The 25,479-nt window shown below is 41.0% G+C and overlaps 1 protein-coding gene and 1 pseudogene across 2 annotated transcripts in view; both read left to right on the top strand.

Moving 5' to 3' along the window:
* Window positions 1–25,479, top strand: part of FA2H (fatty acid 2-hydroxylase) — a 756,208-nt gene that overhangs the window by 339,478 nt on the left and 391,251 nt on the right. The gene's annotated exons all lie outside the window — the stretch shown is intronic.
* LOC146775751 (glycerol-3-phosphate acyltransferase 3 pseudogene) lies at window positions 2,831–6,939 on the top strand (annotated as a pseudogene). The gene has a single exon (XR_014972030.1). The product of XR_014972030.1 is annotated as a glycerol-3-phosphate acyltransferase 3 pseudogene (transcript).

The following is a 25,479-nucleotide window of genomic DNA, read 5'->3' as shown; positions in this document are numbered from 1 at the left end:
TGTACAGCATTTACAGCCAGATGTACCTCTGCACCATTAATAAAAATCCATGTTGGTGATCCTGGGAAAGTACAAAAATTCCAGTCCTTGTTCGAGAAAAAATAATATTTTACAGAAATCGAGCTGAGCCCATAATGCATATTGGGCTGGATGTACATAGACTAGGAATAGCGATTTCCAAATCGTGATTCCATCCAAATCCCTATTTGGAAATCACTATTTCTTATGTATGAAACTTTTTGGGTCAGTTGTATGACACATTTTACCAGTCACAAACGGCTCATTGGCCCCTTTGTGACCAGTAAAACACATTTTTCTATGTACCAACTCTATTTTGCGAGTCAGTAACCTATTACAGACTCACAAAATAGGGTTTGCGAGTTGCTATTAGGAAGGGGCGTGTAGAGGGCGTCCCTTCCTAATAGCAAGTCGCACTGGTATGTATGAATGTTTTGCAGCTGGGAATGTGGTCGCAAAACATTCACAGATTACCACCAGTTTCAAATTAGTGGTAAGCCATTTGCAAACGGGAAGCGGGACACGGAGGAACCCCTTCCACTTTGTGAATGGGGGCACCAAAAAATTTTCTGAGCAGGCAGTGGTCCCATGGACCATTGGCTACTCTTAAAAAAAATGTAAAGAAAACTTTTCATTGTTGTTTTTGAAATTAATTCTGTTTTCCTATAAGGAATACGGGCTGCATTTAAAAAAAAAACTACTTTATTTAAAAAGCAGTCGCAGATATGGTGGTTTGCAATGCTTCATCCTCTTGTAGTGTGTAGTGTTTCTTTTCTACCTTTATGGGTTACCATGTTCAATGCTGAGAGTTCTTGCCTCACCCTTGCAGGCTTACCTTTTTTCACTTTTATCTTTCTCTCTCACCTGCTATTGTCCCCTCTGCTTCTCTTCCCTTCATTTGTTCACACAATTCATTATCGTTCGGTTCTACCTGCGTGTAGAGGAAAGGGGGTGTTATGATTCCGCTTTGTGTCTGAGGCCGCGTGCCTCCGTGGAATCTCACTGTACGAGTGTTCCACTGTGATGCAGTGTTCCTTGCGACTGAGTCAGTTTGGCGGTTTCTGCTGGCAGAGGCGCAAGGGACACTGCGACGCTACGTGCTTGTGGAGAATAAACTAACTGACAACGTTTCCTGCCTTCATGTCATGAATGGTTACAACAGGGTGTAAATGAGGTGTGCATGCTTCGCTGTAGCATGCCACACTTACAAGCAGCCTAAATACTCAACCTGCCTAAACGGGTTTGGACTCAATGCTTTAGTGCACAATATACATCTTGATGTTTACATAACACACATGACTTTCACTGTGCAAGTGTTGCGTGACGTGTGGTCGCATATGGTTCTGTGTGCTGAGAGGAGTTTGTTAGATCTCCTTTATTTAACATTCCGCTTATGGTCAACACTTCTTGTGAGCTTACCTTTAACTTCAGTGGGTGGCATGTCCTAATAAACACACTGGGGTTTGGAGGACGTGAGAATGAATTACTGCCACGCAAGATTTTCTGTAAGAAACTCCCCATGAGGCAAGTGAAAGACACGCGACTTGAGGAAAGTATTACTCGCATATAACAGAAAGGACTTTACAGCAGTAAGAAATCTTCTCCCTACTAGAGATCCAGATTTAAGGACCGCAGAGGAGTGGAGGGTGTTTTAAAGAACTACATTATAGTGGGTGAAACATAACACAGGACGTTGACCAGATCTAAGTCACGTAAAAAATTCTCAAGGTCGGATTTTGGCGACAAAAACAGGGTTGCCCAGTAACCAACCAATACAAACCGTTTTGGTGTTTTTTTTAGATTTTTTGGATTAAGGGACAAGGTCATGCCTATAAATTTAACAGAACTAAGGATCCAATGACATGATTTAAGGATTGAAATGTAAACGGCAACCAATCAGTGCCTAAAATAAGAGAGACGTATATTTTGGTCTTGATAAAGATGGAATATTAAATAGAACCATCAAAACGCGTCGACTCTGCACCCAACACAATCCGTGGGAACAGCCGATCCTATAGATATAAAACGATTAAACTGTATCTAGGACCAGCTACGTAAAAGTTTTTGTACCCGGATGTGTTATTTAATGACAAAATGTACTGTCTGTATTTGTCTCTCTGTTAATTGTTTGTCGGTGTATTTAATTGAGGTATAGGCATTTTTCCTTTATCCCTGTTTTTGAAATTATATTTTCCATAAACATTGTTTTTAAATGAATTAGGTTTTCACTAAACGCATGTGAAATATATGTGTATATGGTATATGGATGTGTTTTATGAGTATAGACAGTCACATGTCTATTTTTAACTGTGATATTTGTTGAGTTTTAATAAAAACAACTTTTAATATCTACTTTATAATTGATATGGTCCTATTTAGTATTGTGTATGTTCTAACACATGGGCTTTAGTTTTTGCTGGAAACATAGAGATCCAGTTTTAATTTAACTTTCCACCAAGGGAACTTTCTTTCTACCTAATAAACACACCAACAGCCTTATTGTGCTGCGAGGTATTGTTCACCATTTAATGTCACATCACGCGACAGCCTGGCAGATCACAGTGCATTTAAACAAATAATGGGCGGATTTCTCCCCACCCACTTATTGAAGTTGCCAGCCATGAGTCATTATCTGGGAGGAGTAATAGGCGTGTGTCTGGGAAGGAGGAACTCGGCTCTCCTTCTGCAACCTTGGTTTTCTCCCCTAGTGTTAAAGATCAGGCAGAACTTGCTGCGTGTTGGATGCGAGGTCTCAGAGGAGTTTGTTGGGCGGTCGGGTCCTTTGTGCCAGGTCGTCCAGTGAGTGTGAGCCATGGAGACCTTCTTGGCTGTGATCCTGCATCCGCTACCGGTATGGGTGGCAGTGATGTTAGTTCTTATAATGGTGCCCTCCGTGTTTGGCTTGTCGCTGGGGATCTCTGAACTGTACATGAAGATGTTGGTGAAAACCCTGCAGTGGGCCACTCTGCAGATTCAGCAAGGGGTGAATGATAAGCAGAAACTTCAAGTCAATGGTATTATCCAGCGAGATTTGTCCCCAATGGAAACTGAGATTGTAGGTCTAAGGAAAAGTGATAACCTGCAGAACAGATGTTTTGAGCTGTCAGACGTTTTCTATTTCTCAAAGAAGGGATTTGAAGCCATCGTTGAAGATGAGGTCACCCAGAGGTTCTCCTCTGAGGAGCTAGCCTCCTGGAATCTTCTCACGAGGACCAACAACAACTTCCAGTTCCTAAGCCTCCGTGTTACCATGATTTGGGTGCTGGGGGTTATTATACGTTATGGTATCCTTCTCCCTTTGCGCATTAGCCTGGTGACCATCGGGTTGAGCTTTCTAACTGTAGGAGCCACACTGGTTGGGCAGCTGCCAAACAGCAGCTTCAAAAGTTGGCTGAGTGAAATGGTCCACCTGATTTCTTGTCGGATATGTGCCAGAGCCCTTTCTAGTGCTATCCAGTATCATAACAGAGAAAACAAGCCAAAGAAAGGGGCTATTTGCGTTGCCAACCACACCTCTCCCATAGACCTCTTCATCCTAGCCAACGATGGATGTTACTCAATGGTTGGTCAGGCGCACGGCGGACTGGTAGGTTTCATCCAGAGAACCATGGTGAAAGCTTGTCCTCATGTGTGGTTTGAACGCTCAGAAATAAAAGACCGGCACTTCCTGGCGAAAAGGCTCCAAGAACATGTTGCAGATAAGAACAAACTACCAATTTTAATTTTCCCAGAGGGAACCTGCATTAACAACACGTCTGTGATGATGTTCAAGAAGGGAAGCTTTGAAATTGGAGGCACCATATATCCAGTGGCTATCAAATATGACCCGCATTTTGGGGACGCCTTCTGGAACAGCAGTAAATTCAGCATGGGTGCATACCTGTTGCGGATCATGACTAGCTGGGCCATTGTGTGTAAGGTGTGGTACTTGCCACCGATGTTCAGACAGGAAGAGGAAAATGCCGTTCACTTTGCCAACAGGGTGAAATCTGCTATTGCTAAACAGGCTGGACTGGTTGAGCTTCCCTGGGATGGAGGTTTAAAAAGATACAAGGTGAAGGATTCGTTCAGGGAGGAACAGCAAAAGATATACAGTAAGATGATTGGAGGGAATGAATCAATGGATAAAATGGCCGACGAGTCAGAATCGCCATCGTAAAGGAAGAAGGATGATCTCATTCATGACAAGTTCCATCTGCTGCGTTTTCCATTTTGCTGAGGCATGATTATGATACCAAAGAGTTTGTGACTTGACAAAAGCTACTATCTGTTCATTGGTGTAGTGGTTATGCTGCATGCTTCCAGTCATTCTGAAATGTTGCCAACCCTCCTTGTTTCCTCATCAACCTCCTGCATTCCGCTTCTGTCTTTTTTCATGCTTTTCCTTTCACTTCTGCTTTCTTACAGTTGACCTTACGAATTGTTGATGCAACTATTGGGATGCTACATGATTGGTATTATTGCTTGCAACCGCCTAACCTGCAGTTTGCAGGTTGATTGCATTCACAAATTTTAAGATGCTCTACTAAAAAGGATTTGATATTGCACGTCTATAACTCAGTGCCGAGGTACTGCCAACTTTGTTCATGATAAGGTGACCGAGAACGTGGTACATTTCTTTGCAAGTGTTTCCTCAAAGGCAGCTTGTCTTGAGATTCGTCTGTGCTAGATTTGGTGTACTGGAACACCCTTCTGTTGGCCTCTGCCTTCTAACACCAATTTATTTTCAGGGGGTTATTTGACATACCTAAGGCACTGCTGTAGAATACATTTTTTCATAGGTTGCTGTGAGAATGGTTTGTGTCGCAATTCTCATTTGGTGTCTTCCTGTACCTTTTTTTGCACCAGCATCTTTGTATAGGAGGTTCCGTTGTGTCGACCATACACACATCTATGTATACTGTTTGGGCTATGCATCAGAGGTAATGTACCAAATGGTGAACATAATAAAAAAAAATGCACTATAAAGTAACACATAACAGCATATCATATAACAGCACATCCAAGTTAAACAGATGGCATGAGAAAACCGCACAATAAAGAACACATTTCATCATACCCTATCACACTATAGTATAGAACATAACATCACACAACAGCAAGCTCACCATATGACATTACAGCAGACGTTTCCCAGCACTGTTGTAAAATGGGGTTTGCCCATTTAATATGCCCAGATTTTTCGCTTTTGGATCACCTGGTTTTGGACCTCTTACTGTGGGCGAGTCTCACTGCACGCGCCTCATCCCGGGAAATCACATGGCAAATGGACTGCTTGTGTTTATCACCAGTGTCCTACGTTTGAGATAAGGCTGCAATAAGTAAGAAGCAACTAGGGTGAGTGGCACTTGGCTGGTTGCACATGACAATACACACACGTGTGCACACGTATATGTGGGCTACACATGTGAGACTATCGTTGTGCACAGCCTGGTAACTGTGACAGGTAGCCTTGCTCATGGGGACTCTGCAGGGTTAGCTGTTGGCCTGGGATAGGCCTTATAATGTTAGTGGGTACTTATAAGTAAAGTCAGAGTGATTTATTGTTTTGTCTGCAGTGACCCTTTATTATATACTTAAGGGAAAATTTGCCTTAGGGTGCAGTTTCTCTTCTCTTTTGTCACCATGCTGGGCCAAGTTAATTATATAAATTTCTCAGCAGCAGAGGGAACAAAGGCGGCCCCGCACAACAGGAGTAATTAACAGAGTTCCCCTCAGTTGCTGCATCTGTTAATTACCTGTCACATTTTACCAGGGCTGGGGACAGCCCAGGTCCATGGAACAGAGGAAGAAACCCAGACAGCTGGAGCCAACCCAGGAGGGAGTACTTCTTTGAAGTGTTGGTGAGAAAGACCCTAGTTGCTATGGCAGCCTGGGGCAGAGCTCAAACTCTAGGAGAAGTTGCGATCCTTAACCCATGGATGATACCCTCTTGAACTGCCCTAGCTTGCTGTAGAGAAGGGCTGGGACAGGGATAGAGAGGTGATATAACACCCTAGTATTGGCTACGGGTGCCTGGCTTCTGTAACCTTTCACCCCCTTTTAAAAATTCTTGCAAAAGGGAGACAAAGTGCTGTTGATGTTTGTTTGTTTGTTTGGTGCTTTTTGCTGCTGGACCCTGGGACTGCAACAGCCATGGAGAACTGGAATGAGAAACGCTTTTATGCCCAAAAGGACCAAGGACTCTGCCCCAGACCAGGGGGTCTCTCAAATTGCCAGTGAGGCTGCCCCCCTTAGACCTCCTGATGACGAGCCGGGTGAAAGATCTAGACATCTGCGCCCAAAGACAAAGACCTGCAGGAAACCTGGCACATTGAGCCAGTGGAGCCAGTTCCCTGCACGCTACACTGCTTTGTAAGGCCAGGAAGACTACTGGAACTGCTCATATTGGCTAGAGCTGGACACCAGGACTAAAATGACCCCAGGATTGTCCAAATCACCCCAACAGGGCTCGACTTATGACTTTTAAAGTTTGGCAACCCTTGGGCTTTTTTTAAACAAAGCGCCTGGGAATCCACTACCCGGTAAAGAAATACCCCTTGGGTGGGCCAGGGCAGGCACACAATTTCATTATATAATTTTCATGGAGGGGGCTTGCATGATACCTCCTCCCCTTCCAGTATTTGCCCCAGAGTCTGGCGCAAAAATTTCCCTAAAACAAAGCCAACCCCAGGGCCCCCAAAATAAGATATGCTTGGTGTTGTATTTGTGTGGTCTGAAAGTATAGAAATAGCACACAGACGGATGTTATTTTCATTTTAAAATGCTTTATTGATATAATAATGTTGACAGTGATTAATGATCAAGGTTGATATGCTTTATTGACCTTTATAATTAAATTTAGACCCAAAATGATGGGGTTTTTAACATGTGGTTTGTTCTTGTAATATGGTGAGCCCTGATAAAGCCAATATGTTTGTTTTATCTAAAGCAGAGTTGTTCAATCTGTGGGGGGGCGCGCGACACCATCTCAGGGGGGGGGGGGCACGCACTCCACCCTAAAATCTTAACTGTGATGGTCTTTAACTGTCCCGCGTCTGAAGTCTACAAACCATTTCAAATGTAAATTTTTCTTGGGTGAACTCCGGTAACAGAGGGTTGGAGGGGGGAGGGAGGGGGAGATGGATGGGGCACGAGGTGCCCCTTCTTTGTCATGTTAAGAGCTAACAGTTATTTTTAATCCTCCTGGGAGGGGGTTAATTCTTAGAGCTGAAATACTTCAGCTGCAGTGGAAGGCAGGAAGTCTCTGTTAAAACAAGCAAGTGAACAGACAGTCCTGTTCCTTTGCCTTAGATTTCATAGCAGAGGAGACTCCTTGCCTCCCACTGCAGCTGAAAGTGACTGTTACTTTCTTTCAGTTTCAACAGAGGAGACACCCTGCCTCCCACTGCAGCTGAAGCCTTTCAGCTCTATGAAGTTAACCCCCTCTTGGGAAGGTTAGCTCTTAGCAGAAAGGAGACAAAGTTTCTTTTAAAATTACACTGGTAGGCGCACAATGCCCCACAGGGCTAAAAGGGCTTCAAGTTGCCAAAAGCAAAATGCCAGCCAGCTGTGAGTTTAAACAGCCTACAAATTACTTGTCTTGACATTAAATATATTTATAAATACATAAATATGTATTCCTTTGTAATGTGACTTTTCTGTCTTTGTTCCCTTTTATTATCAGTCGTGGATCATTCAGGTAGCCCTAGAACACAATTAAAAGTGCTCTCTATTTATGTCCTGTTCCAAGTATGCACAGACAAGTGCTGACAATACAGCTTTAGGTGACTTCTTATTTTGCGATAGTTTTATCTCTACTTTTTTGGCTTTTAAAGCCAAAAAAGCGGAGATAAGGCCCTTGGTGATATGCCCCCAAGTTTGTTACAAGATAAGCACATTTATTTCCTCCACCCTGATCCCTGGTGAATGCCATAATAGCAATAGTTTTAGCTTATATCTGAAACCCTACGCTGCAGTCAATAACATGCTGAGTTACTTCAAGTGTCAGGGAAAGCACCCTGAATTCAGGCAAATTGCTCCTCATTCTCGCCCTTCACTTTCACGCTCACCCTGCACGCACAGCAATCACAATGCACTCACACTGATCACCATGCACTCACACCATTCACCTGCTTACCCTGCACTCTCAGTGATCACTCTGCACTCACAATGTACTGGCTCTGTTCACCCTGTACCTCACCCTGCAGTCACACAAGCACACTACTCAACCTGCACTCATGTGACACTTCACTCACCTGTCCCCCTCACTGCTCAATCTGGAATTTCACTCAGATAAGCCCATCACTAACCATACATTAATTCGTCCCACTCTGCACTTACACCCTCACCCAAATTCATATGGTCACCTCACTCACCCTGCAGTCACTCCTCTTACCCTACTCTCACACTGTTGCATGGGTCACCGTGCAGTCACGTGGGCACTCTTGCCACCCACACAGCGCAGAGGGTTAATGTGCCTGCTACAAAGAATGTGTACCATGCAGATCAAATAACTGAGTGTGAGTAAACAATGAGAAGTGCTATAAAAAAACATGAAATGTTTGCCAGAAAGGTGCTATAGAGAGATGATGTGCATTGTTGGTGAGTGGCAGTGCGGGAATTCATGGAGAAGGAGGAAATTGAGGAGGGGGCTGCCAAAACAGACTGTTCCACTGTGTGCGACCAGTGCTAGGGCCAGCCATGGCTGGGAGTGTTAGCCCCCACCTGAAGTTCGGGTCTAGTTGTGCCCCTGTACACAAGTATGTCCTGTCATGTCCCATCAAGGTTTTTGTCCTAAATTACAAAAGGACACATTTACATGCACTGCAATCCAGCCTTTCAGGTGGCCCCTTGATAGAGGCAGCTCTGTTTTTGCCCTGATGGCCTGGAATAACTCCTAAACAGATTCTTGTAAATACCGTTTTGTTTCATTTCTTTTTAATGTGATTGATGTAAGAGAGTCTATTACTATTTGCAGGTAAATGTGTTTGTTTCATGTAACAACCATAAAAAAGTTTATTTTAGATCACAAACCTGCAGTTTACTAAACACTCTTATTGTGTTGAACATTAATTGCCAGATATGGCCCATGATATGCACGTGGCGGTTGATTGTATAGTGTATCAGATTCCCGAAATTTCTGTTAGGTGGTGGGGGGCCCAACATCTAAAAATATTCAGCTGGGGGGGCTCAACCTACAAAAGTTTGAAGACCTCTGATCTAAAGTGATGCCCCCTATATTGTGACGTGTTGTCTGGTATAGGTGGGTTGCACTATGAATTTGAAGGTCATGACCCTTTGAGGTCAAAGTTATTTCATAACATAATCCACAGTATTTTTGATCTGCCTTATGTATATAATTGTAAATGAATGTGTAGTATTTAATAGTGTGTGTGTAATAAATGTACTCAACAACCATTTATTGAGTGTTATTACTGCATGCCAGCTAATGGTGATTACTAACCCAAGTCAGCGAATCACAATTTGGGCTTTGTACATTACCAAAAACATTCTTCCGGTCGCAAACGGGCATATTCTGCGATTCACCCCATTTGCGATCGGAAAATTGCTTCGTACATATGACCCATTGTTCGGCTCTTACTTCACAAACCAAAAATCCCTTTCTTTGGACTAACATTAAACACTAAACAAGCGTCTAACCATTAAACAACATAACCACATATTTGGATCTAATGCCTCCTTGCCTGGTCTCTCTTCAGCCCATTTCTGGTCACTCTTTTACACTTCAAGGCCCAGCATTCCTATCTGCGTCTAAAGCTCCTCTTTGGATCCTGTTAACACATACTCTCAACTTCTCTAATCTCTTGACTAGCTTCCCCACTCCAGGCCCAGAGATACCTGCTATTGTTCCCTACTTATCCACCCTTTGAGGCCTTAATTGTTCCTTGGTATGCGATTAATCTAATCATAGGTTTTTCCCTGCAACCCAAAAACATTTCCCTGAGGTGTTTTTCTGTATCCCCCACCAGTTTACTACTTCTTGCCAACCACTCCTCCGGAGCCTTCTTAAGAGTTATCAAATACATCCTATTCCTCAGCCATGGCAAGTGAAGCTCATCTTACTGAAATAAAAATTATATCATATGTACAATATCTTACATACAATACCATTTTTATTTCTATGGCTCACCAACCCACGCTAAGTCCTTGCAGAACCTGGAATCTCTGTCTTTTTCTGGCCCAATCGATGGCTACTGGTTTATTAGCTTCCTTCCATACCACCCTTGGCAAATGGGTTCATATTGCCTCAGCATACTCCTATCGATTTTGTATAGCCTATACAAACTTTTGTGACCATTATCATTAATTCCAAAAGTGACTGTTGCTCTAAATTGTTCTGTCCTAGCTGAAGAACAATGAGTTTGTGTCTCAGGCAGCAAATTAGACCATGTCAGCCTCCCACACCCCTAAAACCAGCGTACTGCATCCTTTTCATAGACCAATGCCCAAACATTGCCTGTTGGTATGTTCTTCGGCTCACTATACTGTGGAGTCTCAGCAGATCCACACCTCAGATTTCTCCTTCTCCCTCTGTTCTACTTCCTAAATGCAATTATCAGTCATAATTGCCCATCCTCCAACCTGAAGTCTATGCATAATCCGGTATATTTTCTATCTTCTTGCTCTCCATTCCTTAACATCTTTTATCCCACTCTCCTGAGACCCCTGTACACCATGAATGCCCTCACTGGGCAAATATCTGTTTCTCTGGAGTATTTTAGCAACACCAATGTCCCATTCCTTCTCTGGTCGGCCTTATTATTCTTAATCCATACATGATTATGTTCTTTGATCAGGCCAACTTCTCCCCTCTGCAACCCTTCATATTCCTTACACGTCATAAACGTCTGTACATTGAATGCTCCCAAGCAACGTAATTTGGATTATCACCCTGACTACCTTCAATTCCCAGGAGTATATGCATGTCTGCATCGCGTGTATAACGACAGGCCACAATATAAAGATTGTGACATGTTTCCTATTCTCGGAATCCTGCCCCTGTCTGTTGCTCAACCCTCCATTATTATTCTCCCAAAATCCCCTCCACTGGCCTCATATCTCCAGAACTACTTTACGTAATAGGCAATTCCTGCCAAGGGTAGTTAAGGCGTTTTCTGAAAAACTCATGATGAAATGAATAACATCCCTTCTGCTTTCAATACCAGCTTGGGTTTTCTGTATTTCTGAGTACCCACTCCTCATACTTTCTCCCCACTCTAGCCTTTACGTAGTCCTAGTTGATGTGGCTAGTGACCCATCTGCCAGCGTCAATGCTCTCATAGTCCTACTATCCAAGCTTCTTCTCTGATCTGTGACTTTCTGCCGCCTGAATTAGAATAAGCCACTGAGCACACACTTTGGTGTGTGTGGTCATTCTCTGATTTCCTTCAGACAAAGACATACGGTGGCTTAGCCTAAATTCCCCTTCCATTTTATCAGGACATTGTCTAAAGGGGATATAATTAGATTGCTCAAAGGGGGGTAGAGGAATGGAGCCCCATCCCACCGTTCCTGACTTCTTTGTCTAGTTTGTTCTGTTCTATGCCCTTGTTCCCTTCTTAGATTGAATATTCTCTGCCCAGCATCCCACCTTTGGCCCTTGGAAAGGAGTCCTAAACCCCCAACCAAAGCGCCCCTTATGATCTTGGCTGCTTTCCTGCCTGGGCTGCAGTGTAACCACCCTTCCATTACTCCCATTCCAACCAGCGTATTGGCCTTTTCCCAGCACTCCAGTTCTCAAATGCCTCTTCTGGGGTTGGCTCACAAAAGCCCCTGTTACTCTGTGTAACTACAGGGTGTTTTCCTCTGCTCTTGGAGTAATCATGTAAACTTGTAAGGGAAATGATACCATGACACCTTGTTAAAGTTCCAGTATGTGCCAAGATTACTAGTCTGGCTCGATCCTCCAACCCCTCCCTTGGTTGGGTGTCCTGGGAAGTGAGTATGAGGTCAAGACAGGACGATGGCCATGTGCACCAATATCATCAATCTAGTCAGTCTCTGCCCCCTTACCTCATGTTTTGCTCTTCCCATTCTTTTTCGTAACTGCCTGATCTCTCTGTTCTAAATGATTGCCCAATAGTCCTAACATGCTTTCTGAAACCCCTTAAAATAACATATCTCACTACCACTTTTTTTCTGTGGTGCATCTATCTCTTCGCCCACTCTCATACACTCATTCACATTAATACCTTTCTCTCACACATCTGACCAATCTTCATCATGCTCATTCGCATTTCCTCCCCTATGAATTCTTTATTGTTCTCTGCATAGCCATAATAATAGTACAGAAGTACAACTGAGTCCGAAGTTTAAAACAGCAGTGTGAACAATATAAATGAATTGGCAGCAATAACAATCACAGATAAAAGCAAATATAATATCAATAGTCTTCATGTTTCAATGTTCCGGCTAATGCCTGTACAAGTTTGTCTTTTTAAGCAAGCTTTTAAAATACACACAAATTCCCGCATTCCTGATATCACTGAGGTCAATATGTACATAAGCATTCAAACGGTTGTGTGATAAAATATGACTGACAAAAATATCGCCAACCAATATCAAAGACTCTAATATCAACTTTACATACAGATAATACAGAAGACCACACTATCGTCATAAAATAGGATTGTATATCGAAATTTGACTATTGTACACAATAATCACTTTACAACACATATTAACTTTAAAAAATATTACATTTGAATAAAACCATACTTCTATTATATGATATAAAAATGTATAAAGAAAAGTATAACTTTACAAACATAAAAAATATACTTTAAAATAATTACAAAAAAACGATCTAAAAATAAAATTATGTAAGTGAGCATAATATAAATAATAATACAATAATTATAAATACAAACATAAGATATTATTTTTATATTATGCAAGAGCAATAAAATAAATAATGAAAATATAACTACTAATTACTGTTAATAACCAATTAACAAATACATATTTAAAAAAAATATCCTAGCCTATTTCCCTACAAACCCAACCACCCACCAAATAAATGACCTAAAATAATAAAAACTCTTAAAATATATTAGCAAATAAAAAAAGAAGAAAATAATACTAAAACATAATGAACAATAAAATACTAACAACTTATAACCTTAAAACGAATACAAGTCAACTAAATATTTAAAAATCGATATTATATAAATTATATTAAAAAAATTATAAACTATTGGCCATATGTACAGAATTTAGGGATTGCGAATTTCTATTTGCGTTTCGTTGCAAATCGCAAAAAGAAAATCACAACTCCTAATGTACAAAAATGTATAAGTTGTAAAGAGCGATTGCAAATGGGGTCGCAAATAGACCTGCCTCATGAATATTAATGAAGGAGGTCACATCAGAGGTATGGTGGCCTGCTGGGGTCAGCAGACCATCCTGTCTGTGATTGCTTTTCAATAAAATATTTTTTTTTAAACTGCAGCCCATATTTCTTAACGGAAAACGGGATGCGTTAAAAAATAAAATTCTTAAATTTCATTTTTTGAGAACTGGCAGTGGTTCTTTGGACCACTGTTTGCGCTTAATAAATATTTGTTTCAACATTCACAAAGGGGAAAGTGTTCCCTTTCCCATTTGCGATAAATCAGAACCACCTTTGAGGTGTCTGTAAAAAATGAATGTTTTGCAACCGTAATTCGTCCGCAAAACGTTCATACATAGCTCTGCAATTTAGTATTCTGCCCTAACCACCCCCCTTCTAAATACCGAATAACTAAACACAAATTGCAATTCGGTAACATATTATTGAATTGCAATGTATTCTCTGTACGTATGTATGTGACCGCCAGTCGATAATATATATATATATATATATCCACGTTACATAGATATTGAGTTAAGAATAGTATATCCATCTATTTTCACTCTGTGCATTTAGCTTCTCGATATTTTGTTTCCTTATTTTTGTCATGATGTTGTTACCACTCGAAATTCCTGCTTAGATTCAAGACTACAATCTGTTGTTATTACAGCATTGAAGATCTTTTTGAGGACTGATGTCCATATCTTAGGTTCTATGCGATAGACGCAGATCAGAATATGGTTGTGTCCCAGGGCTTTGTTGTGCTTTTGACTTAACAGGGCTAACTTGATCTCTGTGAATGATACAGGTAGGTTAGAACTCATGGTTGCTATAGAATAACAGTGGCCATTGTGCTGTGGTCTTTGTTGCTGACTACATATAATTGTTTAAAGGGGCTTACCAATTGTTTTGCACTTTTGAAAGCTTGCATATGGTTTGCATGCCCAAGATATTGCTTAGACACTAGTTCCCAAAATATCTTAGAATTTAATGCGGTGGAGCCTTTTTCAAGCCATTCTATAAACTCTGTTGTGCACAAACCTTTTTACTGGGAAGTAGCTCCTGGTAATCTCTCCTAAGATTAGTAAAAATTATACTATTGAATATAGAATTATTGTGAGCTACTATATCCCTAAAAAGCTTGCGCTTTTTAGATCAGTGTTCTACATTAAACCATTCATGATTATTACAGAAGCTTTTTGCTCTTGGTATCAGTCAGATAAATTGAAACTGTTCTGTCACTTGATTAAATAGCATCACGACTCGTCACAATTGCTTCAGATGGAAAATCGTTAAGCTCCTTAGGTGCAGCTTTCATTAGAAAGCAGGCAGGCAAATTGGTCATTGTTCTTTATTCTTCACTCAATTGCACTGCTGTTTGTAGGTGCAAGTTCTAGGGGGCAATTAACAACCTCCCTCTGTGTGAGGTATCATGTCACCAGTTTTAGTAGCAGCACAGCCAGTGAGCCACTAAAGGAACGTGATCATTTTCCAGGCGGGACATGATTTTCAAATCAAGAACCAATGCTTAGCTTTCAATATTAATCAAATTGTAATCAACGAGACTGGACCTGTTTCTTTACTTAAAATTTGGTTGGCTATAGCATCAGAACAACAGGTGCGACCATTGAGAAAGTGCATTCCACAGTGTCTCATAGCAGGGATGAAAAGGTTTTCTGCAGTTGAGTGTTCCTGCTCCAAATAAGTTTGGGCTCTGGGATCTGTTTATATGCTGGTGATTTTCACCATCTCGTTGGTGGGGAAAATATTAAAATCCCCACAGTGCAATTAAATATTGTTTGGCATATAAATTGCAACCATTTCAATTGACAAAACTGCTTACCTAAAGGCTCTAATGATAGACATTATTGATTCGCTTTAGAGGAACATTGACATTTAAAGTATTAAGAGTGTGCCCTGGTAGACCAAAGCCAGTCATCAATGCGAGACATCACAGGGGGCTGTTGCTGGACCGACACATGGTTTCTGATAATAAAAATCCATGTGAACAGTCCCCCTTTGGTTACCCAATCTTGGCTTTAATTGCTGGAATAAAATATTTGACAAACCCAGCCATAGAGATTTCTGCCAAAGCCCACATCTCTTGGGAACAACAGATATTGTTAGATTGAATAAATGCTTGCCAGTAAGGGTCATCTATCTTACCATTTAATTTTGGGATTTTACAAATTATTATATGTATAAAGTACACAAAATCGAATCCCTCCTCTAATAAGGCCGTCCAAGGGAACGCTGAACAATGGGCATACTTAACACTATTCAAATTTGGGGGCATGGAGGGGTGGCCCAATGTATACCACTCAGGTACTCAAGTAGAAGAGGAAGCCGATAAAGGTGATAGACAGCTTTCTAAAGATTTATTTAACTGATCAGTAATAATTCGTTTATCACCAACATTTTTAATTACCATTTATTTAGTAGCATAATAAAGACTTTGGAGGAGCATTTAAGAATCTAGGAGTCGGTGACTTTCATCAATAATCCTTTGGTTTGACTTCCCATGAATTTCTGCACTTTTATACCTAGCTCTTACAGTAGAAGGGAAACTGGGAATAACAGCTCTGATGTTCATACCCAGATTGTTGGCATTGTTTATAATACATTTGTATACATTGTAGGAAATAAACTCTACATGAGAGGTCCGCGAAACATTGTTGTTATTATAGGAGTTGAATTTCACTAGCTCAGTATTGCTAGAATTAATCAAACATAAATATGAAATTGCATAGACGTCTTAAGCAAGCTTCACCTCTTCAATGGATAGTGATAAGTTAAATCAGAAACTAGATCATCAAAATATAGATGAAGCGTGGCCGAGGGTTTTGTAAGTGAACAAGGTGTTTAGGTTTTTCAGGGCACGCCGAAGGGTCTGAAAAAAGGCCAAGATGACGGAGAGGCAGAGCTGACAGACTTGTGGTAGAGAAATAAGTGAGTGGCCATCAATTGTCATGATCTGTTAGAGAATTGGGGGGGGTGGGATCATTGACCTTGCAGCTAAAGCTATTGGGCATGATTTTAAATCTATGAGCAATCTTTCTTGTCATGCATGTGAACTTTTTCTTATGCGTTTTCCCCTCGCCGTTAGCTGGCATGAGATGTGCTGCTTTATTCCCATGTGCAAAGATAAGTTACACACATCTGTTGAGTGGCTTTCAATTTATCTCGAGCTGCCTCCTCAGCTAATAGATCACATCTTTCTTCTTCTGATTCTCCAAATTTTGCATCTGTAAGATTTATCTGATAATGCTACAGAAGGTGGTGCTTGGAGATTGCCAGGGGGTGAGAATGTACAACCTTGAAGACTGGCCTGCTCTCCTGTAGTTATTGTTTAGCGGAGAAGCACCTTCACCTCCCTCTGCACCATTCAGTATGGAAGGCTCACTGCGGCTTCTTTTTAAAAGCAGCTGCTTTGAGTCAAAAAGTAATGCACTCTCTCATTTTTTCTTCTTTTACAGTGGCAGGGTTGAAGCTTAGGATCCAGGGTGGTATGAGAAGTATCTGTATGGATTGCCATCTCGCTAAAAGACATATTCCAAACTTAGCTACTGACTTAGAATTTGGCGGATAAGGTACTCTGTCCCAAATGCGACAAAGTGCCAAATCCTCAGTCTGGCTGCCTCATTTAGAGTCAGGTAGACCGCCAGTTTTCTGTTGACAGAGTACTTGTTGGCTCTGTTGACAAAAGGCTTCCTGCAATGGCTAGACACAGTAGGGGCTTCCAAGGAAGGGCATTACACTTTGCTGGTGCTCCTGGATCTGTCTGCTGCATTCGACACTGTCGATCATGCCCTATTGGTCCAGAGACTACAAGATGCGGGCTTTGGGGGGAAGGTGCTGACCTGGCTGAAATCATATTTAAGCGGTCGCACCCAGAGAGTCGCCTTACAACCATTTGAATCAAAACTCAAACATCTTTGGTGTGGTGTCCCTCAAGGCTCAGCACTGAGACCTCTACTCTTTAATCTCTACCTAGCTCCGCTTTTCTCTTTGATTGCCAACTGGGGAGTGAAAGCAATCTCCTATGCTGATGATACCCAGTTGGTTTTCCCCTTTCATGAGCAGACGGTAGATGCTTTCAAGAACTTTAAAGGGTGTCTGAGAGACATAGCATTATGGATGAATACAAACAAATTAAAACTCAATGCGGGAAAGACAGAGGTACTGTTTTTTGGAAAGGGTCCAGTGCCAGCTTCAGATCTGTGGTAGCCATCAGAAATGGGTCCACCGCCTTCTCCTGCCACTAATATCAGAAATCTAGGTGTGAGATGTGAGGCTGATCTTTCCTTCTCGGTCCAAATTCAGCAGGTCACCGCTACCTGCTTCAGTAAATTAAGAAACCTCCAGAAATTCTCACATTTCCTACCTGAAGATTGCCACAAATCAATAGTCCATGCCACAGTGACATCTAGGCTAGACTACACAAATGGCCTATACCTTGGCTTTCCTAAATATTCTATCTGCCGCCTCCAGATGATACAGAATGCGGCTGCGAGACTGGTCAGAGGCATACCGTTATGGCACCATGTCTCTCCGCATTTACATGAGCTCCATTGGCTCCCAGTAGCCAAAAGAATCGAATTCAAGGCCATGATTTTGTCCTACTGGGCTCTCAATGGAAAATGCCCCGGCTATCTTAAACAAAGACTCTGCTGCTATAAGCAAAATCGAGCTTTGAGGTCGAACTCTCAAATTTTGCTCTGTACTCCCCGCTTTGCGAAAGCACGTCTTGGTGGTAGAGCGCTCGCAGTTAGAACGGCCATAATGTGGAATGACCTGCCTGAGAACCTCCGCCAGGCTAAATCAGAGACCTGCTTTAGAAAGGCCTTGAAGACTTGGCTCTTTAGGGCTGACTAGGCTGGGTTTTAGTGCCGCAGCCTCTCTGCGCGCAATGCCTGCTGCTAGAGCGCCGGGACACCTCTGCTTGAGGTAGCTGTTGCGCTATACAAGCGCCAGTATTATTAATATTATTATTATTACACCACTTGTCATATTTAGGGTGGACAGTGCAGTGCCCTGTTATCTTCTGCAAAGCCTTGTAGTGAGAGAAAAAAACAATAATGACCCCCTCTCAATAGGAGAAAAGTCCCAAGGTGTGGGGGGTCATTAGTTTTGTTTTTCAGAAACAAACTCATGCTGTGGGAGTTTCTTTCTGAAACAAAAGAAATTAAAAGTTGCTTCAACCGATATCAAAACCAATGGCAGGTGTCCACCAAACCTCTTCATCTACTTTGAAGGGAACTGCTGATACTGTGATTCCTTTCAGGGTACAGAGATGACCACCAGGCCGACGGTCATTGCTAAATTTGCTGAATGTGATTCCATGAGGATGGCAGATGTAATGTCCTTCGGCATTCCAATGGGCGATACTCCATCGGTCGTAAAATCAGGTCCAAGGTAAGATTTCCAATGGTAAGGTTGACAAGGTCAGTATTTGCCATACTTTTTCAGGCAGTGGCCGTATGGTATTAATTTACTACATTTTAAAAACAAGCTATTTATGCAATCAAACAATGCATATGCCTTTCCATATGCAGTGGATTGTAAAACGTCACACGTGGCTCAACACAGAACATTTGTGACAAGACATTTTGCCTGTTCATTGAACAAGCAAATGTTGAAATTGCACACTGGCAAACGCTATTTAAGTGACTGAACAAAGATCATTTCACCCAACATAATGATACTTCCTGTAACATTTTTCACCCCCCACCACTCCATACGTTGTTTATTGCCACCCCTAGATCTCCTAAATTCCCACCTGCACACAGTGATGAACTATCCTCACGCACCACAGCTCCCCTTCACAACTTCCCCCTTATCTAGTGACTAAGGGGACTAATACGATGCAGAGCGGACTTGCGTCCACCTGACACTGTCTAGGTGTGAGAATCAACCGATCAGAGGTCTACGGTTCCGCACCCCCTATTACGATGCAACCGCAAATGGTGCCGTCGCAAACTCCCTTTTTGTCTATGGGAGCTTGTGCTGCAGTCGGAAATCGGCAGCAGCACAGGCTACCGTATAGAAATGGGAGTTTCTGTGAATCCTTGCACCACGTGGCAGGCATCTCATGGTGCCTGCCACACGGTGTAGGGATTTACAGGCCCCCAACCGGAGGCCACTGAGGGATGGGGGCCCTGCTAGGGGCCCCCAAAGTTTTCTGACAGGCTTTCCATGTCAGAAAGTCCTGCATGGAAAGCTTATCTGAAACCGACATTATTATCCCCATGGCGTAAACGGCGTCCTAAAGGGATTATGATCATCCTCCAACTAGTTGACGGGCTCCTTGAGCCCATCGGAAGCCACCCGGAATGACCGGCCGGATTAAGCTACGACTGATTTCTTTGTAAAAAGGCAGTCGGAGTCTAAACCAAGGATGTGGGTCTGACGGACATCCTAATCTGCCCTTTTGTGGGAATTTTTTTTGAGAGGTGTTAAAGTACTCCAATCCCCATCCACTGAGCAACAGTCCTGCAAGTATAATGTCCCTGAATTTTAGTGGGTTTGAAATCAAAGGCAGTGCAATATTCAGTGGTATTTTTGCCAAATTTACAAGCTCTACATGAGCTACATCTGAAAAATCCCGGCCGTGCCGTCAACCAAGTATTAGAACAGGACACCTCTGGGCTAGACTTGACTAGAACATCTCTCATTGAAGGTACTTTTCTAAAGGTTAAGTTTGGAAGGTCAGGCAATATTTGTGACATAGTAATGTCTGACAATATAATTGGCCAATTCTTGTACAAGATCTTATGTAAATGTCTTTCCTGCTGACTGTATGTAGTGATAAGTCTTATTGCATTAAGCTGTTCACTTTTATGTATAGTGGTAGTAACTTGAGTCTGGGATGGCTTATTGGCTATAGTAGCCAAATATTCTTCTCTGTTCTGTAGGTTAGCTTTCTCTAAGCCGCTTTTAGACCTTTACTTTTGTAGCCCCTACTGCTGAAACATTGGAAGGCTTCAGCCTGACATTTAACTAGGTCTGCTTCTGCATTACAGATTCGCCGGATTCTTAAGAACTCCCCATAGGGGATACTCTGAATAAGATGTTTGGGGTGGGAGCTAGTTGCGTGGAGTACAGAATTTCTGGCAGTTGATTTTCTATGGAGTTTAGTTTGAATCGTGTTGCCCTCAATGAATAACTCCACATCTAAAAACTGCACTCTCTCATTGCTGAAATTAGCTGTGAAGTTAAGATTTAAATCGCAGTGGTTGATGGCATCAATGAATTGATTGGCCGTTTCTAACGATCCTCTCCATATTAGACAAATGTCATCAATAAACCTCCACCAATGGAGAACATGTGCATCAAACATATCCTTATGGGTGGTCCTGAGGACATGCTCCTCCCACCAGCCAAGCCAACGTGCAAACACGCATAGCTGGGAGAGAAGCATGCCCCCATTGCCACACCACGTAACTGCTGGTAAATTTCTTTATTAAACATGAAATAGTTACTGTTCAGATATAACTCAATCATTTTTAAGATCATCTTATTATGTTCAAAGTAATGAATACTTTGCTTGCTCAAATATTCTCCTACCGCTTTCATACCGTCTGAATGATGAATACTAGCATATAATGAACATATATCCATTACTATCAAGAGGCAGTCATCTTCCCATTTCACTGATTGTATTTTCGATAAACAACTACCAGTATCTCTGATAAAAGAAGGGAGTTCCGCCACAAATTCATGTAAGAAAAAGTCCACATACTTAGACATGGGCTCTAAAAGCCCCTTTTGTGCGGATATTATTGGTCTCCCTGGTATAGGTGTTTCTCTTTTATGGATCTTAGGTATGAAGTACATAGTAGGAGTCAGTGGAAATTCATTCTTTAAAAAAAAATGTATATATATACTTAAACTGTTCAGACCCACAGGAATGAGGCGGCACACTGTCCTGGTGATACAAGTGTTTAATCGCTCACAAGCAACAGCGCATTTCAGCCGTAAACTGCCTTATTCAAGTTACCAGAGTGTTACCAGGAAGACTTTTTAAACGCAAGTGCGTCACGATAGACATTAAAGAGTTACTTTTTGTGCACGATTCCATTACAATAGAAAGACAGACATACTTTCAAACTTATATACATTATTGAAAAATATATAATCAGGTAAAGACATGTATAAGGATAAATGAGAAATAGTGAATAAAATTATAATCATTTCTACTTTACAAGTTTGTCCCTTGCATAGATACAATCTAAGCTGCACATCCTGTATCGTACTCATTCATAGATATAGAAGAGATATTCGAACATACGGACGTACGGAATTGTCTCGCTAGTGCGCATAGCATTCCAAATGCACGGAGCAGGAGTACATTTCTCTCAATATTAATTTGCCTTTAATCATGATACCAAAAGCATAAATGTGAGTGCACCATTTTTTCAACGCTAAATTCATTCTGTATTTAACATTGGAATTATTTTTTAATTTATCCGATGCAAATTAATAAATCAAATTCATAACACTTTCATGGCATGAACACATATGGATAAAACACATAGAAATCCTGATTAGTGCACTCTGAAAAAATGAATAAAATGCCAAGTCGCATTGATGTGAAAAATGTGAATAAATTAGTGATACAGGTAAAGGAAGAGACAAGAAAATACCGGTACTGGTTTATGAGATACCCTGTTCCGATAACTTACCGAACACGCAGCTAGCCAGAGTGCTCATATTAGACTACATGTATTGTTAAGTCGATGCCAGAGGCCCCCATGGGACACAATAGAGGAATCTAAAGTGCCAATATAAAAACGCATCAGCAACGCATCAAAGCTGCAAGTTCTAATATTCCAAATAATAGGACTACAATCAAGGACCAATGCCCAGTGGGTCTGAACAGTTTCTTGTAATTTGTGGTCACCGCTACCACGGCAGGCACCAGCACATTGGGCAGGCGTTTGGCGAACACTTCTTTGGAATTTCATTGCAGCCGCCCCAGCCAGTTTCCACACTGGACCACACATACCAGCATGCAGCGTCCGAAGTGTAAATGCAAGGTGTAGTACAGCTTTAAGGCAGAGGAGGGTGGAGACATGACTTCATTGGGAGTGGTTACAGCATTATCACAAGATCAAAATGACCCCCAGGTGAAAGGACCTGCCTTTGAAACCGGCACTGATGAAAGCCACAAGGCTGCTGCAACGCATCTGCCATAGCGTTTCATGGACTAAAGAACCACGCGCTGGGAGAAGGTTGCTGAATAAATCCACTTGATTTTAACCCTGAACGGTGTCGTACTCTGGGTAGCTCTCAAGTTTAGGTGGAATGCAGCTCAAGTATAGAGCATTCTCAACACCAGCGACACTCTAAATCTGCTCACCTCAAATGTCTGCTTTTCTATCAAGGTCTTTAAGCATAGGATTAGCACAGTGCCATCCACGTCGCGATAGAAAGGGACAACTTTCTACTATTTCTACAAAAAAGTCTTTAAGCATAGGATTAGCACAGTGCTATCCATGCCAAGCTGTGAAATGGCCAAAGCCTTTTACCACTCCAGGCACAGTATTACAGCTTTGGATTGGTAAAATACCATCCAAGCCAACCTGAAGTGAGTAAAAGCATCTCCTGACACGTGTTTCACTCTCACTAGAGATCTTCAGAGAGGTATAGCTTTGTCCAGACACAAGGGAGCACCCAGCATAAGTCAAAACAATATCCTTTCAGGCATAGAGTGATGCATAAATTATGCAAAAAAGAAACAGAGAACTTTGGGTAGCTCAAGTTTAGGTGGAAAGCATCTCCAGTATAGAGCACTCTCAACACCAGCGACACTCTAAATCTGCTCACCTCAAATGTCTGCTTTTCTATCAAAGTCTTTAAGCATAGGATTAGCACAGTGCCATCCATGTCGAAATAGAAAGGGACAAAGTATTTTACTATTTCTACAGCAAAGTCTTTAAGCATAGGATTAGCACAGTGCTATCCATGCCGAGCTGTGAAATGGCCAAAGCCTTTGACTACTCCAAGCACAGTATTACAGCTTTGGATTGGTAAAACACCATCCAAGCCAACCTGAAGTGAATAAATGCAAACCCTGAGACGTGTTTAACTCTCATTAGAGCGCTTCAGAGAGGTATAGCTTTGTCCAGACCCAAGGGAGCACCCAGTATAAATCAAAACAATACCCTTTCAGGAATAGAGTGATGCATTAATTATGCAAAAAAGAAGCAGAGAACTTAAAAATGTTTAAAAAATATTTTACACAATAACATAAATAATTATAAATATTATAGTTGTAAATAAACAAACATTATAGTATATATCATAACAATATAAAAGAAATTATAAAATATGAAATTAAACACATATACTATTCCCACTACAATTTATAAAAAACTATGCAATCTATTACAGTAAATATATTTTAAAAAAATACTACTCCCATTTTACACAACACAACAATATTAAAACTGGGTAAAATGTGAAAATTTCCCATCAGTAAATGCAACAGTAATGAAAGTGCTGGATTGCGGAGGAGTAAAATTTACTATTCCCATTCCAGTCAGTACAACATTAGGAACAGTCTTGGATTGCGAAGGGGTAAACTGTACTATCCCCACTCCAATCAATACGACAGTACGGAACGTGTTGAATTGCAGAGGGTTAAAATGTACTATTCCCACGCCAGTCAGTACAACAGTAGGGAAAGTGTTGGATTGCAGAGGATTAAAATGTACAATTCCCACTACAGTCAGTACAACAGTATGGAAAGTGTTGGATAGCGGAGGGGTACAATTTACTATTCCCACTCCAGTCAATACAACAGTAGGGAAAGTGGTGGACGGCCGAGGGGGTCAAATTTACTATTCCAACTCCAATAAGTGCAACAGTTGGGAAAGTGTTGGATTGTGGAGGGATAAAATTTACTATTCTCACTCAAATAAATGCATCAGTAGGTAAAAGTTACTATTCCCTCTCCAGTCAGTACAACAGTAGGGAAAGTGCTGGATAGTGGAGGGGTAGAATTTACGATTCCCACTCCAGTCAGTACAACAGTACGGCAAGAGTTCAATTGTGAAGGGATAAAATTTACTATTCCCACTCCATTCAGAGCAACATTAAAAACAAACAAAATATCTTGTACAAAATTCAAATATGTCAATTTTGATATACAAAAATTAAAACATATTCCAATGTAAAATACATATCTCAAATAACTACAAATATTATTATAAATAAAATACAAAAATACATTTCATACAAATACATTTTTTATTAAGAAATTATTTAGTAACAAAAAATATTTATTACATAACACACAAGGTGGGCACAGAGCGTGCTAGTGAGAGGTGGCCTAAAACTCAGGTGCTCTTGTGGTCAATTCAATTACCTGAATAATTTTGTACAGACATTTTATATATAAACTTGCATTGTTTTTTGACCACTTTAAATCTTATTCTATCTCGCCGTTCACGCTGTTTTTTGCACCCTTGTGTCACTGCGCCGTCCACCTCTCACTAGCACGCTCAGTGCCCACCTTGTGTGTTATGGTCATTGTATAATAAATGTACTGTAGTGCCTCTCAACTACTTACAGAATTATAAAAATGTACTCTCTTTGCCTCACCCCTCCGCTGTGGTCTCCCCTCCTTTGTTCCCCTGCCCACATGTGATTGATTTCACTGCCTTTAAATTGTCCTCTCCTAATCTTCTTCAGTTGAGACATTGTTTTTTGTTCCAATACACCCAGCAACCCGCACCTAAAAAGAAAGTACACAATTAACATAATTGATTATCAATTGAATATTTAATATTAATTAACTAATTAATTAAAAATAAGTTACTTTCCACCCTTTACCCCTATAAACTGCACAACCTGCAAATAAAATTTACATAATAAAAATAAATATCGCACAATTAACATAATTAAATATCAATTAAATAAATAATATTAAACAAAAAATAATCATTAATGTATTATAAATAAATTACTTCTCACCCTATACTATGCTACTGCACTAAAAATCTCAAAAAATAATTAAATTACATTCAATAACTACTAAAACTTTAAGAAATATATGAAAAAACATAATAAATAATTATACAAACATTTACATCATATACATTTAAAATGTATACTAAAATACA

This window comes from Triturus cristatus, chromosome 12, assembly GCF_964204655.1.
Source record: "Triturus cristatus chromosome 12, aTriCri1.1, whole genome shotgun sequence".
Classification (NCBI taxonomy): Eukaryota; Metazoa; Chordata; class Amphibia; order Caudata; family Salamandridae; genus Triturus; species Triturus cristatus.
The sequence above is the reverse complement of the archived record's forward strand: the minus strand, read 5'-3'. Positions and strand labels throughout refer to the sequence as shown.